The sequence below is a fragment of the Ursus arctos genome, unplaced genomic scaffold (assembly GCF_023065955.2).
Source record: "Ursus arctos isolate Adak ecotype North America unplaced genomic scaffold, UrsArc2.0 scaffold_26, whole genome shotgun sequence".
Lineage (NCBI taxonomy): Eukaryota > Metazoa > Chordata > Mammalia > Carnivora > Ursidae > Ursus > Ursus arctos.
This window is the reverse complement of record NW_026622941.1, coordinates 4,785,310-4,799,644: the sequence shown is the minus strand read 5'-3', so window position 1 is coordinate 4,799,644 and position 14,335 is coordinate 4,785,310. Positions and strand designations below refer to the sequence as shown.

Sequence of the window (14,335 nt, the reverse complement as noted above, 5' to 3'; positions counted from 1 at the left end):
CACAAGCCCTATTTACTGGAGTTAGAAATAGAATAAAGAGCTCTAATTTGTTCTGAATAACAGTCACAGTACACCACATACCACATCTGAATTTTCAGGCACTTTAGGGACTAAATCAATGCGGTTTTCCTGAATATTAATACCACCCCCCCAAACCCAAAGACCTCAACCAAATGGATCTGCAGATACTGAGTGAGCGCCTACTGTGTGCAGTGTGTCGTGCGGGGAGAAAGAATGAAGGCCCTAATACTTGTTTGGACAGCACAGGTGACTGCTGGCAAGCGGGCGGGACAGGGTGTGTGTACCCTAGAAGGAAATGGGCTCTGGGGAAGGCGTCACAGTGTACACGAGAACTGAGCTGGGCTTTCAAGAACGGTCTGCAGATAGGAGGTCACCGGGAGTCCTGCGAGGAATGTTCGGTGAGGGTCCTTCAGTTCGTTTTAGTAGGCAGTGTCTGAGGCCCTTCTGCAAGGAAATTAAGACATACCTTAACCCTACCAGTATTTTTCACGGCTACCTCGTCCTGCTTCTGCCGGTCATCACTGACTCAGTTTACATCTAAAAAACGTGACGAGCCAGGGCTCTCTGATCCTTCCTCTCTCACATAGACGGAGGTGCTGTATATAGAGTCAAGCACGGCCGGCCCTGCCTGGGCTCCTGTGTGTCTACACTTGGAGGTTTCTAGAATCTGCATGGATGTGGGAGTGTTACGTGGAGCTTGCTCCGTGAGGATGGAGACGTGTTCAGCACCCTGCAGAAGCTTCTGTAGGGCTGTAGTGTGGAAGCAGCCAGGGCCCCCCGCAGAGACTCACCCCCCTTCATACAAGTTACCCACCAGGAGAGCGAACCAAAACAGACTCAGGAGAAGAGCAGGTGATCACTCTTTGAACCGAAGGCCCACTACTGAATTCTTTCGTGTCTGCTGCCTGATTTCTTTTCAGCCCTGGTCAGAGGACCACAGGCTTCCACATCGGAGGCCTGGTCACGCGGCGAGTCCAGCCCTTTCTGCCCTGCCTGCCTGGGTCCCCGACTCGTTCTCACACCATGCAGCCAAGCCCTGCTCTGTCTGCGCAGCCGAGTCAGGGCTGGGCTGTCCCAGACGCCCTTTAGAAAGAGAGGCTAACTCGCCCAGTGACGGTCATGGCCGACTGCCTTGCCCTCCCCCAGGGAACACACGTGCCCACTCCCCTGCTAAGTGCAGTTAGCCCAGAAACTCCAGGCTGATTGGGCCTCATTAGTGCTCCCGAGCAGGCTTTGTTTTTTAGCCTGAGTTGCAAGCTGAGTGACAAAGCCCTGCCTCCTGTCCCCCTGCCCTGTCCTAGCCAGATGCAAATGATGGGAGTCCTGATGAGGTCCTCCTGGGAGGCAGTTATCTTAGGACCTGGCCCCCGGGAGCGGGAGCAGGCGGACAGACAGGCCAGAAAGCTCGGGCAGAGCAGTGGTAGTTCACAGCAGGTGCCTAGCCCTTGCTCGCTGTGGTCCTGAGCCACCTCACTGATAAAATAGCCGCCCTCCATATCTCTGCGGCATGTCATAGCCGTGGACTGAAGCAGTGACAATGTGACAGCACTTTACAAAGATAAAACCTTTTCAATGGAGGCTGCTGATGCTTTTTGCAGCTGACCAGTCTCCATCCGTTCACCACGCTGGGCTAAATGAGCCCTTTGCTTTGTAGGTCATTAAAAGAAGTCCATGGGTGTCATCTTGGGGCTCAGTGCCTTTTATCAATAAGGTGAGCTGCACTGCCTCGTTGGAGGGGTGGAGGCTCGGCCAGTGACCCGAGACCAGGCCAGACTCCCGGGCAGGAGTGGGAAGGGTCCAGGCTGAGTGGAGCCCTGGGGAGCCTGGGTTCTGCTTCATCCGAAACAGCATGGAGATGCCCCACAAGTCGAGTGTGAATCGGAGGCTTTGTCATCTTTAAGAAACAATCCCCAGTGTGTCCTGATATCCAGAGCTTCTGCCCTTCGCAAATATTTGCCCAGGGGTGTGGGGAGTAGAGGTAACCTCGGAAAGGACAGGCTGGAAGATGAAGGGTATCAGTGAGCATAGGGGAGTGTGGTCAGACACCTGTCAGCTTCACTCGGTGTGGTAGCTTCACATCAACTCCTTCACCGAGCGCCTCCCAGGTCCCTGAGCCAGGAGCCAGGATTCTGACTCTCCTTAGCTTAGAGGCAAGCACCGTGGAAGCGAAGCCACTTGCTCAGGTCAGCGGGGTAGTGAGTGTGGAGTCAGAATTCGGATGCAGCTGCTCGGACTGCAACTCCCCCATGCCTAATAGGGTGAGGCTGGCACCCTGGGGATGATCCCTCCGGTTGACCCAGCTCTCTGCACGTGGTACAGCAGTCCCAGGCTCTGCTTTTAAACGTTCACAGCAGAGCAGTGAGGTGAGTACTATGCTGGGTGGTACACACCCGGCCGTGCACGCTAAACGAAATGACGACTGTGGAAAACAGTACATTGTAAAATGCTCTACAGATACGATGTAATTACTGCCCCCAATTCACAGGTGAGGAAAATAAGATCAGAGGGGTTCAGTGCTTGCCTACGGACACATGGGAACGGATGGCAGAGTAAGGATGCCAGCCTGGGCCTTAGAGCTTCAGGATTGGTGTTTGTTTCCTTGACACCATCAAAGCAAGATTGGTTGCCAAATGAAAATTAGGCAGAGAACCTCACGTAAGTGGTATTATACGAATTTTTAAGATGAAAATTCAAGTTTCCCAGGTAGTAAGGTAATAAGACATGACAGCAAGAGATGAGCGCAAGCACGTCTGACTCCAGATCTACGCTCTTTGGTCAGTGGACTGAGAAAATCCATTTTCATTTTCCCTGCTCTTCATTCCTTCCGTCATCTCAGATCTTCCACCTAGGATCGCTTTCCTCCTGTCGGAAATATACCTTTTAAAAATGTCCTTTCGTGAGGGTCTGCTTGTGGCAAACTAGAGTTTTGTTTATGGATAATGTCTTCATTTCTCTTATTCTTTTTCTTTAATTATTTTATTTATTTGTAAATAATCTCTACACCCAACATGGGACTCGAACTCACAACCCTGACAGCAAGATTTGCATGTTTAACCAACTGAGTCAGCCAGGCGTCCCCATTTCTCTTATTCAAAAGAGCGTTTTCTACAGCATTCTCAGATGGTGGTTACTCTCAGCGTGTTGAGAGCATTTGACCACCTTCTTTCACTTGTAATTGTTGGAACGTAGCTTGTCTCTTCTCATTGGCAGCTTTTTTTTTTTAAAAGATTTTATTTATTTATTTATTTGAGTGAGCGTGGGGGTGAGGGGTTTGCAGAGAGGTGGGGAAAGACTCGCAAGCAGACTCCCCACTGAGCATGGAGCCCAAAGTGGGGCTCAGTCTCATGACCCTGTGGTCATGGCTTGAGCTGAAACCAAGAGTCAGATGCTTAACTGACGGAGCCGCCCAGGGTGCCCCTGCTTGGCTGTTTTTAAGATACTCTCTTTGTCTTTTGTGTTCTGCAGTCTCGCTGACGTATAACTGACATATAACTGCTGACATATATTTGCTTTTATTTATTCTTCTTGAGATTCATTGGCATTCTTGAATATGTGTATTGGTATTTTCCTCCCTTTTAATATTTATTTGAGAGACAGAGTGTGCATGTGGGTGTGAGCAGGGGGAGGGGTGCAGAGGGAGAGGGAGGGAGAATCTCAAGCAGACTCCCCACTGAGCGCAGAGTCCAACACGGGGCTCCATCTCAGGACCCAGAGATCATGACCTGAGCCAGAGTCAGACGCTGAACCAAATGAGCCAGCCAGATGACCCATCTTTCCTCCCTTTTGAAAATTTGTAGCCATTATCTGTTCAAATGCTTTCTCTCTCTCTTCCCTTTCTAGGGCTCCAAATAGACACCTGCTAGCTTCCATTTCTCATGTCTCTTAAGCTCTCTTTCCTATTTTTCTGAGTCTTCGTCTTTCTGTGCTGCATTTGGTTAGTTTATTTTGACCTAGCTCCCAGCTCACTACTTCTTTCTCAGACTGTATCTAATATGCTTTTAGGTCTGTCCACAGATTGTAATTTCATATGTTTAATTTTTATTTCTAAAAATTCCCTTTGGTCCATTTTTTCAAATCTTGATTATTTCTCATAATTTGTTGTTGTTGTTGTTGTTGTTCCTTATACATACTTGCAGGCTTGCCTTTAATTTCTTTAGTGACATTGCAGTCATTATTATAATCAGAACCTGGATATTCCATTATCTGAAGGAGTTCCTGGCCACTGAAGTCCTTCCTTTGTTGCCAGCTCATCAATGCTGTTAGAAACATTTTTTAAAATATATTTTTTGTACAAGATTTTTTGGTTGTTTTGAGTGGGAGGGTCAAAGTACTTAGCCTACCATAATGTTAGAAATAGAAGTCTAGCATATTTATTTAAAATTGAGATGTGAAACATAAGGCATAGAGCGAAGGACCACAGGGGAAGGGAGGGAAAACTGAATGGGGAGAAATCAGAAAGGGAGACAAACCATGAGAGACTCTGGACTCTGGGAACCAAACTGAGGATAGCAGAAAGGAAGGGGGTGGAGGGATGGGGTAGCCGGGTGATGGGTATTAAGGAGGGCGTGGTGTGATGAGCACTGGGTGTTACACACAACTAATGAATCATTGAACACTACATCAAAAACTTAACGATATACTATACTGGCTAACCGAACATAATAAAAAAAATAAAATAAAATTGTCAAAATGATGAGTGAAAAAAGTAATCCCATGGAGGTTGGCCTGTGGGACCTAGAATTGTCCATACTGTACTGAATGTATTTTATGAATGCCCGGAACAGTGCATGCATGCCTTAACGAGAAGCGGGTCAGCGTGGCTGCCACAGCCCAGTGGCCAGCGATGGAGGCTTGTTCTGCTCTGAGCCCCACCCCCGGAGGATGCGACCCTGGAAATAGTATGAGCAAACAAGGAGGTCTTCAAGAGGCCTCCTGTCTGAGGGATCATCTTATCTCTAAGGGATTAGGGCGCCCTGTGGAGAGGAGGGCTGGGTAAGTCTTGTCTCCAGTTGCTGCTGAGTCCTAGCTCCGTCTTACCTCTGTTTGGAATTCAGGGGTACATGTTACTCCATCCCCCCCATTTACCACACCCAACCCCTCAGTCCTCCTGATCCCCCTACCAAGTAGCTCCAGGGTCTGTTCACCGAACCCACTCATCGGGCACCCTGGTGCAAGACACCACCACCTCTCATCTGGGCCAGGACATTTCCCCAGCTGCTGTCTGCATATCCACTCCCTGTCCCTCCTCTCCCTTCCCCATTGCATCCCCCACAAGGACCCAGAGTCATCTTTTAAAAAATACAGATCAGATTGTGACTCTCCTCAACTTTTAAGCTTAACATCAGTGATTTCCTACCACCACGTGGATGAAGTCCCCGATCCCTAACCTGGCCCACAGAGCACTGTTCTTTAACCTCATCTCTGGCCACTCCTTGCCATGTTAAAATTGTGCTCTTCGGGGCGCCTAGTGGTGCAGTCGTTAAGCGTCTGCCTTCGGCTCAGGGCGTGATCCCGGCATTCTGGGATCGAGCCCCACATCAGGCTCCTCCGCTAGGAGCCTGCTTCTTCTTCTCCCACTCCCCCTGCTGTGTTCCCTCTCTCACTGGCTGTTTCTCTGTCAAATAAATAAATAAAATCTTAAAAAAAAATTGTGCTCTTCCCCTTGATTTCCTCCCATTTCCCGAACACATGAAAGCTCTTTCTCCCTGACAGTGTTTGCATCTGCCGTTCCTTCTCCCTAGCTGCTCTCCATCCTCTTCCCTGGCTCACTGCTGTTCAGCTTGAGGACCCAACTTAGATGTGCCTTCCCTTCCCTCATCTTCTCTCTGTGCCGTGCGCTCCCTGTAGCAAGCATTCGGTATGTCCCTTCGTGTCTTCACCAGAACACTTCAGTTGTGATTCCGTAATTATTTTTGTAATTTCTCTTCGTTATGTGACTTCCCCACCATCTGGTGGGGGCTGGATCCGTGCACGTCCTGCTCGTCTCTGTGTCTCTAACACAAAGCACAGAGCCTGGCATGTGGTAGATATTGTCCATCTAGAGAATAAATCTGTGAATGGATCTGGTTTCTGCCTCCATCCCTCCCCCGGCTCTGCTCTTACTGAGTTCACCTGTGACCTTCTCATTGCTAAATCCAGTGTTTCTTCTCCGTCTTGAAACATGAGACTTCCTGTTTGAAAGCATTGTCAACCCTCTATTTCTTGAAACACTCTCCAACTTCCTTATCCTTGGATTTTGAGACGGCATTCTTTCCTTCGTTTTCATCTACATCTCTACGCCCTGCTTCTGAGTCGCCTTTGCTCTCTTGGTCTGGGTGTCTCTTAAGTGTTAGTGTTGGAGTGCCCAGGTGGCTCAGTTGGTTAAGCGTCCAACTCTTGATTTCGGCTCAGGTCGTGATCTGGGAGTTGTGGAATTGAGCGCCACATTGGGCTCTGCACCGGGTGTGGAGTCTGCTTAAGATTCGCTCTCTCCCCCTCCCTCTGCTCCACTCCCCCTTACCCCCCCAGCCCAGTTTGCACACATGCGTGAACGTTCTCTCCCTCTCTAAAAAAAAAAAACAACAGTTAGTGTCCTACATGAATCCAGCCTTCACTCTTTCACTCTTTTCTCTCCTACACAATCTATGATCAGCCTTAGTTTATCTTGGCTTTCAAGCATCCCATTTATGCTGATGAACCCCAAACCATATGTCTAGCCTGGACCCTGCCCTTGAATACTAGATCCTTCTTTAGCATTGCATTTTGAAATACTTTAATCCCCATGTCCCACAGACACCTCAGTCTTCACATTTCACAAATGAACCTTTTTTTATCTTCCCTACCCAACGTGTTCCTCCCCCAGCATTTCCAATCTGGCTAAATAGTTTCACCACCAAGCTATTCTGAAACTAGAAGACACGGGGGCATCCTGGATACCTCTGCCAGCTCCGTATCCCATGCCCAGCTATTATCACAGTCTGTCTCTTGCATCCCTGTTCCTCTTCGCTCTGCACTGCCACCTGCTTAGTACAGGCCCTGCTCTTGCTCGTGTCACCTCTTAGCTGGGCTCCCTCCTTCTGGTCTCTTCTCCTCCAGTCCATTCCTAGCACAAATGCCAGAGATCTTGTCCCAAAGGACAAAGCTTGAGCATGCTGCTTCCCTGCCTCACCTCCTGCCTTTCTCCAAAATGCCTGTACAGTGAAGCCCACGCTCCTTAGGCTGATATGGAAAGTTCTCCTCCCACCCCATCTTTCTTGCTGGCTCTGCTTCTCTTCCCGCCATTCACCTTCCTCTGAATATGCCATCCTTTTTCATCGTGTGTCTATGGTGTCAAGCAGGGGTTCTGGAATCACACGGAGGGCTGATTCCATAAGTCTGAAATGAGGCTCAAGATCTGAATTTGTCACAGACCACTGTGAGAATCACTGGTGTAAACGGGTCCAGAGTGTGAGCCCCGACACCTGGGATCAAATCCTGCCTCTGCCACTCACGTCCTGCGTCACTTAACCTCTCCATGCCTCAGTTTACTTTTCCACAAAATGAGGCGAATAATAGGAGCTACCTCATCCGCTCTGGTGGAGGGCTGAATGCGTTAATCCTCAGAAGGCCCTCAAAACACTGCCTGGTTCGTTATAAGCGCTCAGGAAATGCTAGCCGCCACCATTGTTTAGGACGATTTTGATCATAACTCATATCCTTGGTTGTGAAGGTCTGTCTTTCTCACTCTTTACTGCTCACAATCTTCCGCTCTTCTCTCGAGAGCGAGCTTGTTTTCCAAGGTGTTTTGCTAGCACGCCCCACCCCCACGTCCCGGAGGCACACCCGGGCCGGGGTGCACCTGCCACCGGGGCACTTGCCGCAGGCACTCAGCTACCTCCTGGCCAGGAGTGGGTCTCCCCCACCATGCACCCTGCAGGGCTTCATCCGTGAGTCCCTGTCTGGTACATCACAGGGACTCAGACGTGTTTGACGAATCAGTGACTGAATTGGCGTATACTGTAGAATTGAATATCGCATTGACAAGGAGGTTACGCGGGTCAGGTCTGGGGAGAGGACTGAACACCGAGAGAAGGTGGGGAGAAAAGTCTGATGGGGAAATTTGGGAAGTTGTAGTCACGATAGTGAGAGTATGCTTCAGGAATATGGACCCGTGCTTTTGGGAGCGTCTGAATGCCCATCACTTACGATGATCTTAGCTGTAGGCAGTCAAAACAAAACCCCCAAACTCAACTCGGTGAATGTAAACAACAAGGCTGTGTATGACTTACAGAGTGAGAAGTCTGGAGGAAAGGGGGCACTGGGGCTGTTTAACCCAGTGGTCCAGAGATGTTATCAAGGACCTGGGTTCTTTCTTTCTCTGCTCTTCCCTCATGCGTCCCCGTCATGGTCACATCGGGCCTGGACAAGGACCCAACATCCAGCAGAGGAGAAGCTTCCTGCATGTCTCTTTTTCAGAGCCAAAGTTAACCATTTCCAGGAATGTCCCCGGGAGGCCCGTCTCATGTCTCAATGACCAGAGGGCGTGAGAAGCCCACCCCAGCTCGCTCACTGGCAAGGGGCCTGCGTTTGCTTGGATGGCAGGGGCTCCTGGGCTGGGCATGTGGTCGCCTACTCTGAGTGGTGACACCATTGGAGCTCTGCTGGGAAGGAGCAAGGGAGAAGTGGACACTGCATAGGCACAATGTCTGCTTCAAAACCAGACCCAAATCCCAGCTGCAAATTCACTTGAAAAGCAACAAGGATACAAATGAAGTGACTTCAAAGGCCTTTTCTACTCTATCTGTAATGAATTATTTGAAGTCAAAGTGAAGAGACCTTTCTCTGTCTGTTCCATCTGCAGGTCATTCCCCGACTACAACTGCCCCTCAGGAGACTGGCCGGGAGCCAAAGTCACGTCATCGGGCTGCTGGTCAAGGGTGGAGCGGCGGCGACTTGCGGCTTTTCCTCATGAGCCCCGCCTGGGTGTCCACCTGGCACTCAGCACGAGCACGTCTCTTCCCCCCGGAGCAGCTGCCTGACGCAGAGGCCTGGGCTTCAGAGAGAGCTCCAGGAGCGTTCAAGCCCGGCGCGCTGCCTCCCCGACTCTGTGTGTGTAACGGGCACAGGGCTTGCTTACGGTAAGAACCGGAGGTTCCTAGAGGCAGGGGTAGTGGGAACCTGCGAGAAGGCCGGGCCAAATAAGCAAACGTTCTGAATGATGATGCAGTATCCCTGGGAGGGGTCTCTGATTTTCTGTAGCCCCTCTTAAAATCTTGTAGTCCGACCTACCAAACCACCTGGATTTTGAGTTTCCTGAATGTCAGGTTTGTGGAGAACTGTATAGGCTCTGAACAGGTGAAGGGAGCTGATAAGAAACTGATGGGAGAGTCTTTGACCAGGGGTAGCAGGTAATGACCATGGACAGCAGTGGGTACCGCAGTGGGCAGCGAGTTGGGGCTCCATGCCAGGAGTGTGGTGACAGCTGCTAGAAATTGACTCCTAGCCTGACATCCCGACGCTTTCCCAGGTCTTCCAGACATACCTATCAGGAGCAGCTAAAATGAAATACAGTAGATTGAGGCCAGATGGCAGTCCAGTGGGATTTAGCTAGGAGTGATGTCTGTGGCATCCACTGGGGGTGAGGTCATGCTTCCTTGGCCACTATGAAATGTATTGTATTATATATATTATACGTATATAATGTGTATGTGTGTGTAGGTATATATGTATTCTATTTTTTGTGCCTGCCTTAAATCTTCAATCACGTTGTCAACCCCCCCGAGGGCAGTAATGGAACATTTTATTTCTGCTATGTTCTTCACAAGCTCAGTGCTCAGTAATGACAGATTGAGTTTTTACTGCGTAGCTATACGGTAAAACTCGATCAGCCCAGGTCCCAGAATTTTCACCCGTTGGGGCAGAGTTGCCATCAGTGCCTTCCGAGCAGCTGCTGAGATGGGACCGCGTGGGCTGCCTCTGCCATGTGAGCCAGCCGGAGTGTGTTCATTCCCTACGGCAGCCGAAAACAAAGTACCACAAACAGGGTGATTTAAAACGGCAGAAATTGATCGTCTCTCCGTTCTGGAGGATTCAAGTGCAGAGTCCAGGCGTTGGCAGGGCCATGCCCCCTCCCCAGTCTGCAGGGCAGTCCTTCCTTGCCTCTTCCCAGCTTCTGCGGGTTTGTCAACTATCTTCAGCACTTCGTGGCTCTGCCCTCATCGTCACATGGCTTTCTCCCTCCGTATCTTTATCATGATGACTTTTTTTTTTTAAAGATTTTATTCATTCATCTGACAGGGAGAGAGAGATTAAGAGCCCAAGCAGGGGAGGCAGAAGGCAGGCAGAAGGAGAGGGACCAGGCTCCCCTGCTGAGCAAGGAGCCTGCTTCGGGACTCGATCATGACCTGAGCTGAAGGCAGATGCTTAACCGACTGAGCCACCCAGGTGCTCCCCACACAACTGTCTTGTTGAACTAGGGGCCCACCACACTCCAGGATGACCTCATCTTAGCTAGTGACATCGACAAAGACCTTATTTCCAAATGAGCTCCCGTTTGAGGTACTGGGGGTGAGGACTTCAACAGGTCTTTATTGGAGATTGCAATTCAACCTAGAACACTAAGGGAGCTCATTCAGGGTGACAAGATAAGCACATACAAAAGGTGTGACAATATATTGAGTGTCCCTTGGCGCTGAGAAGCATGTGTCCTCTGTTCTCTATCCTCTGGCATTCTCCAGGGAAGTTTGCGTGAGCTGGGGCCTGGCTGGACACACCGGGATACTGTGCTCCGGGGGAGGACCTCCATGTTCCTATCATTCTCTCTTTTTATAGGCCAAGTTGGGGAGGGGCCCCAGTGGAGGGGAAAAAACAGACCATTTGGGTTCCAGGCATCCTCAACTTTCAAGGAAAGTGGGGGAGCCCCACCTCATCCTGTGGGAAGTTGTATCCCCTTCCCCTGGGAGAGGAGGAACTACTGGACCCAACCAGCTCATTGCCAGGCAATTCGCAGGGAGTCCCAGGTAATAGAGACTCAACAACCTGCTTTTTTCCAAACCTAGGAGAACTCGTTCCCTTTGCTGCCAGCTTTGCTGCTTCCCCAATTTAGGACCCGTGAGTACAGAAGTTCTAAACCAGAGGCCTGCAGGCCATTCCATTTGTAGCCTGAAGATGTGCTTTGTTCAGAGTGGCTGGTGTATTTTTTTTTACACAATATTTTTATATCATTTTTTAAATTTTTATTTTTTAAAAATATTTAATTTATTTATTTAACAGGGAGAGACAGCGTGAGAGGGAACGCAAGCAAGGGGATTGTGAGAGGGAGAAGCAGGCTTCCCGCTGATCAGGGGGCCCGATGTGGGGCTCGATCCCAGGACCCTGGGATCATGACCTGAGCTGAAGGCAGACACTTAACAGCTGAGTCAACCCAGGCGCCCCTTTATATCATTTTTTGAATAGGCAATATGTTTACATAGTTCAAAAACAAATTCGTTCTAGGAAGATATCTAGTGAAATCTTATCTTGGCCTCTGTTTGCCTGCCCTGTCCCCTCCTGGGACACTAATCAGCTTAATTAGTTTTATACACCCTTCTAGAGGTTCATTTTGCAAATACAAGTCAGTACAAATATACCTGATATCTCTATCCTGTTTTTTCTTACTATATACACTTTTTTAAACCTTGCTTTTCTTCCCCCCGCTGCTTAATTTATCTTGGCACTCGTTTCCTGTGAGTATGTTGAGCGTTTTCTGATTTTTTTTTTTTTTTGGCAGGGGCATGGTGCTCCGTTGTAGGGAAGTACCCTAATTTATTCAACCAATTCCCTGCGGATGGACACAGGTCGTCGTTTTCAGTCATTTGGTGCTTATTACAAGTAATGATGCAATGAGTAAGCTTGCCATTCTGTCTCATGACTAAATGTGCATAACACTTAAAAATTCTGAACTGTACTTGAATTATTAAAGGGCCTGGAAACAGTGAGTTCTCAAAACCACTGGTTTGGACTGAGTGGCTGCTGTCTCTAAGGGTCCCTGACGTTGGGACTAGCCTGTTCCCATCTGTCTCCTCGCCCTTCCCCAGTTCTGTTTCTATTACGTCTGAGTGTTGCCCGCCCCCCAGCATCACCACTGTGCAGTCCTTCTTACAACAGCTAAAGAAGAAAGAAGAACGCACTCAGGTACTCATGTCTCTTCAAACTGGCAAATGAAAGCCAGGGGGTCTTTTTTCAAGAAGAAAAGCAGAGGGCAGATGTCTGTGTGGGTGTGATTCTGCTTTGTTCGCACCTGACGAGTTGGCCCACCCGTGTTACTTGTCTGGACACTTGGGTGTGCAGCGCTGCCTCGTTTTGTCCGTGCCGTTTCGCCTCAGGGTAGAAGGGAAGGAGCTCTGCTCGCTGGTAGCTGCTGGAGACCCGGAATAAAAACGAGCTCGACAGTCAAAAGGATTGTTCTGTTACATGCACTCTCTCCCAGAACCCCATGAGGGTGTGGTATTCGTATTTGCGTTTTATAGACAAGGAAACCGTACTGGAGTGAAGTCGCTTGACCAAGATTCGTAATTCGTGCTTTGTAGAACGAGTATTTGAACCCAAGAATTTCTGGTTCTAGAAGCTGATGCTTTAGCGAATCTTTTCTGCCGCCTCTGAAGTCTTTAAAGGAAAGTGCGACTTACAGTTACACCTGTCACCTTTTAAGCTTGCCGTTCGTGGTGGCGTGGTGATGACGGTCATGACAAAGATAAGAGAGCAGCTCTGAAAATGGGCGAGTTGGTGCCATGCCCCGATGAAGGCTTAGGATGAGAATGCATTTTTGTTCTCCTAACAAAGGTGCGGGCTCATCCTTGATGGTCTGTCGCACTGTCGTCGGCTCCATTGCCCCCTTTGCTCTTCCGGTCCCCAGGCACTTACAGAGCGGCTTCTGAAGGTGAGGCAGTGTGCCAGATGTGAGCGGTCAGGGGAGCGAGCCACACCCTGGTCCTTGGAGCCTAGTTAGGACACGTCAACAGAGGCTGCAGTGCCACCTGGTTAATGTGGTGTGGGAGTGGCGTCATGTGTTGGGCTGGGGCCTCATGTGATAAAAGAAATGAATTGACTCTAGTGGAGTAACGGGGTGGTGGTTTCCAGTCGTCTCGGGTCTTTATCATTGCTTGATGAAGGAAGGAAGTGAGGGCCCGGAAGTGGAGAGTGTGGGCTAAGATATTGAGCCATTCTTCTGCCCACAGCCCAGGCTGAAGCTGATGGTGGCCACAGCTCTGCAGGCTGGGAGCTCCTTGGAGATGGCCTCAGTCAGGGTTGAAAGGTGGGCTGAAGGAAGCCTCTTCTCCCCTTTGCTGTTCCCGTCTCAGCTTTTCTCCATTCTAGCAATTCCCCTAGTAGTGGGGGGGTTAGCAGCCGAGGTGGGGGGGACGGGCAGGAGGGTGTAATTCATAGGTCATTGAATCTGACTGCCATACATTTATTTATTTATTTTTAAACATTTTATTTATTTAGAGAGCATGCACAAGCAGGGGGAGGGGCAGATGGAGAGGGAGAGAGAAAATCTCAGGCAGACTCCACGCTCAGCATGGAGCCCGATGTGGGGTTCAGTCTCAGGACCCCGAGACCACGACCTGAGTTGAAAACTAAGAGTCTGCCACCCAACTGACTGAGCCACCCAGCCATCCCTGAATCTGACCTTTTAAGTCACATGTCAGTGGAAAGATCTGCCTGCTGGGACTTCTTGTCACAGGGAAGCTCCTTTCCCCGCTTTTTATTGCTGCCATTTGTTCTTCTTCTCCCCTCAGTTTGCATGCAACCACATCTAGCATCTCTGTAGTTGTCATAGAGCAGCGAGGGGTTTTGCTCTTATTCACGCTTTCTCTGAGCGGGAGGCTAACCACAGCAGCCTCCTGGCAGAGGGAGTGCGGAGGGAGAAGTTGCTCTTCATTCAAACACCGGTCTTCTGTGCAGCTGGTGACATTTTCAAAACAGAGGTGTTGAAACTCAGTCCAAGTGAGTGCCGGGGATCTATTGCTCGTGCTTCGACAGACGTGTAGTGGAAGGCCACTGTTTTCTAAGTAAAAAGGAGAATTCAGTCCTGAGGGGTACAGACAAGGGCCTCTCTAGGGCCGCAGCTGTGTGGCTTGTCTGCGCGGGTGGCTGTGGGCAGATACGAGAACAGAGCCCCAGAGCCTGTCTGTCCTCACGGAGCTTAGTGACAAGAAGAGGAGCAAAACAGTCGATGACCTTCTCAGGCCTGCTTCCTCATTGGAGAAATGAGGAAGGTTGGCTTTGGTCAGTATTTCTAATGGGGTCAGTACTGCCCCCAGAGGAGTGCTTTACAAACCCATTCAGTGTGCATGGAAGTCACCCGGGGGGTCTTGTT

At 49.8% G+C, this 14,335-nt stretch overlaps 1 protein-coding gene across 4 annotated transcripts in view; it reads left to right on the top strand.

Annotated features, from left to right (window-relative positions):
- The window catches only part of CRACR2A (calcium release activated channel regulator 2A), a 133,345-nt gene that overhangs the window by 6,898 nt on the left and 112,112 nt on the right, over window positions 1–14,335 (top strand). For all 4 annotated transcript variants that reach the window (XM_048216656.2, XM_026502652.4, XM_044385294.3 and 1 more), the window contains exon 2: window positions 8,840–9,116. The gene's annotated coding sequence lies outside the window, so the exon portion shown is untranslated. The remainder of the gene's footprint in view (window positions 1–8,839; window positions 9,117–14,335) is intronic.